Below are 3700 nucleotides of genomic sequence, written 5' to 3'. Positions count from 1 at the left end.
AGCTAGGCCTTCACCACTGCTAGCTGGACCCCCACTTCTGCCAGCTGGGCCTCCACCTTTGCTACCTGGGCTCACACTTCCATTAGCTTCGCCTCTGCCCCTATTAACTGGGCCATCGGTAGGTTGAGGTCTTTTGGCTGATGTAGAAGCTTGCAGTGTGAAGCCACATGCAAACATTGCCAATAAAAGAAATAGGAGGCTGCCAAATCCCGCAATATTAAAACACAGGAAATTTAGGGTGTTTCAAACCAATTATAACTAATATGGGATTCAACACATAAACCAAAAGGCATTCTTTGTGCACACTTAAATATACAAAGTATAAATATTTCTTCCTTTGTCTATCTAAGACGTGGCTTTGTGAATCTTCGCCTTCAGCAATACTATATGTACCTGGTTATACATTTTTCAGAAAAGATAGACAGGGTTCTAAGGGAGGAGGACCTTTTAATTATAATGAGATACATGTCACAGATACATGTCACAGATGAAAATGGATTAGAATTTTTTGGACTACCTGTTTCCTTGTCACAGCAAATGTTTTTTATTCTTGTATTTATTTATAGGCCTACTTCTTCAATGGTGTTTTTTTTTTTTTTTGAAAACCTGGAAATGTTATTGAAACAATTCAATCTTGCAAAGAGGTGACAATAATGGGTGACATAAATATTAATTGGGAAGTTAACAAAGTTAGGAAAAATTTTTAAAAGGTTATGGATGATATGGATATGACTCTTGTAATTAATGGCCCTACAAGAATTACAAACTCCACCAGCACCCACATTGATTTAACCTTTATTAATAGGCCAGAAAGGATCTTGAAGCCATATAATATGCTCAAAACCAACTACTTAGGAGTAGTTGTTTAGAACATCTTGCTGAGAGTAGCACTGATTAACCAGACTGCCCTCACCCAAAAAACTACCTCATAGATTGAGCGTTAAAGCAGGGGGGGGGGGGGGGGAGGCGTGTGTTGAACAGGCTACAGGTGGAGGTAGCATCAGACATAGCATCAGTCTGAGTGTGCAGCTTTTTTTGGTGTCCCTGTGGGTACTGTGAGCCCATGGGCACTGAAGAAGAATGTTTATGATGCCAAAAGAGAGACATTTTTCACTGTGGCCTGGAATCATTGAATACTGCAACACACTGTGTGACTGTTATGGAGGATTCCCCATCCCTCATCAACTGCACCGTACTGTCACCGTCACTTTTTTTCCATGTCCCAAGAATAAATTGGAAGAGACAACCGATTCCTACATAAATCCTCAATGGGCTCCTTCCTTTTGGATTGACTTTGGTAATCCACTTGAATGGACTTTACTATGAGAGGAGCTGTTACAGGGGCCAGTAGGTAACTCTTTTAATAAACTCTGGGTTCACTAACTACGTTGTTGGTGCTTTGTTTTCTGTGTAGGGACTCTTCTCATGCTGCTGCAGAGGTTTGCTGTTATTTTGAGCAGTATTAGTGGTTAAAGTGATTACGTTATCAGATTTAAGGACTAAATTTGACAGAAACTCTGAGAATTCAGACAGAAATTCAGAGTACGGACCAGGAGCATGGTACACTATAACAAGTATAATTGGCTGCACAGTTTTCCAGGTTGAAGAACAAGACTTTCAAATTAATTATAAGTTAGTCTAGGTTTAGGGTTGATTAATAGGCCTGAGTCATAAATAGCTGCAACGCCTCCTCCTCCGCCACTGCCTCGAGGAATATGAGTATTAATATGACTGGGAGGAGTGGATTCATTTAGGCTGACATATTCTTCATGACACAGTCAGACAGAGTAAATCAATATGGTTATCTGATATCAGATAATTTACTAATACAGCTTTAGATGACAGAGATCTGATGTTTAAAAGTCCACATTTTATTTTATGATTTTGTTGCATTATCAAGTTTTTCTGTATAGCTCCTCTTCTGTTCATTTTATGTAGTTATTTAAACTGAGGTTCAGGAACAAGACCACACCCCTCTCTCATCACTAATTCCACCACTCACGCCTCACAATTAAACAACCTGTGTCTCATTAACGCAACACCTGTGTCTCATCAACTCAACACCTGTGTCTCATCAACTCAACTACCTCAACTTACCCACGCTCTCTCGTTCATCTCAGTTTTCCATGACTGTTCATTCCAGTTAAAAAAAAAACGTCTGCCTTCTTTTTTCCTGGCGTAGTCAATCTTTTTAGTCCTTTTTTGTATATGTGAAGCGATTTTTTTTTTTACAGTATATGACTCAAACCTGAATTGAATTAGATGCATATTTGAGTGATATAAACACATAGAAAATTAATAATTATCAGCATTTTTAATACAAAATATCAGAATAAAATAAATATCTTTCCTGCTTAACTTAAAACTGTATAAATTAATATAAAACAACACAAAGTAGAACATAGTACACATTAATGCAACAAGAACCGTCCAAACATAAAGTCTGAGTAAAACTAATAAAAACAAAAAACACTTTTGCCTCAAAGGCCATGACTGTAGCCTACAGTTGCAGTCAGTCTATTTGTTTTTTCCGTCTTAGTAAAACTCTGAGCAAGAGTAAAACTCTGAGCAAGACATTTCATCATTTAGAGTGACAATGAGCTCTCGTTTAATTCATTATTATTAGTTATTGTTATTCATCTATGTATTAGTTTGATGTATTTTTTATTTACTTAATGTACTCATCTAGCAATTGTACTTTCTTATTACACAGAAAATAATATTGTTATATATTTCTCCATACAATTCAGACATTCATTGTGCTTTCCCATATTAACCTTAACCAGATTGTTAAAATCATTATATACATACCATATCTGCCTCTGGCGTTGCCTGGTGGACAATAAATTGGTCTCTGGTTTTGGTGTCCCTTATGTTTCTTGTGTGCCCACTGTCCACCACTGGAAGCCTGTCACTTTAGGTCAGTTAGTCCACCATGGGCTATGGGAAAAGTCACAGCGCAGTACGCTTCATAGATGGTATTGTGCATTTTTCCACCCATGTTTTGCATTCTTTTCTGTTCTTTTTCTCGGAGGAGTAGTTGCCAAGCCGTTTATTGCATTCACGCCAGCTCCATTACGGACCACGAGCTGTTCCTCAACCCATCGGATTCGGTCCTGTTCAGTGACCGTTCCATGATCTCCGAATCTCCTCTGTTGGCCCCATTTCGACGTAGCCGGCCGCCCTGCTGTCCCTCCTGCGCTCCACGCGTCCAGCGGGCGGCTTCTTCCAATACTCCACGTCTGGCGGCTCCAGCCCGGCATCACCCTCACCTTCGGTACCTCACCAGGGACGGCGCCACTGCAGCCCTTCATAAGGAGGCTGCCCTTCCTGACGTCTCTAAGATACCTGCCACGAGCTGGCCGCGGGCTCGCGGCTCCCTCCCATGCTATGACCGTCTTCGACTTGACGGCCTACTGCCTCCAGCATGTCCTCAAGGAGAGCCATCCAGTTCTGTAGGGTGACGACCGAGCTGCGACATTCGGGCTCTTTACCGCCTCCACCATCTACATGACTCTGGGCAGCCGCCTGTTTTCGGGTTCTCGATTTGGCATCACCAGCACATGGTCATGGCCTCCCAGAGCCCTCCCAGAGGGCCAAGTCGTATGTCCCGCTGTTGTTGAGGATATACGTATATATGCTGATTGCTGTAGTGGTTAAAGAGTAGTGGTTAAAAGTATCACATTAGGTGTTACATTTA

This window comes from Echiichthys vipera (assembly GCF_963691815.1).
Source record: "Echiichthys vipera genome assembly, chromosome: 13".
Lineage (NCBI taxonomy): Eukaryota > Metazoa > Chordata > Actinopteri > Perciformes > Trachinidae > Echiichthys > Echiichthys vipera.
The sequence above is the reverse complement of the archived record's forward strand: the minus strand, read 5'-3'. Positions refer to the sequence as shown.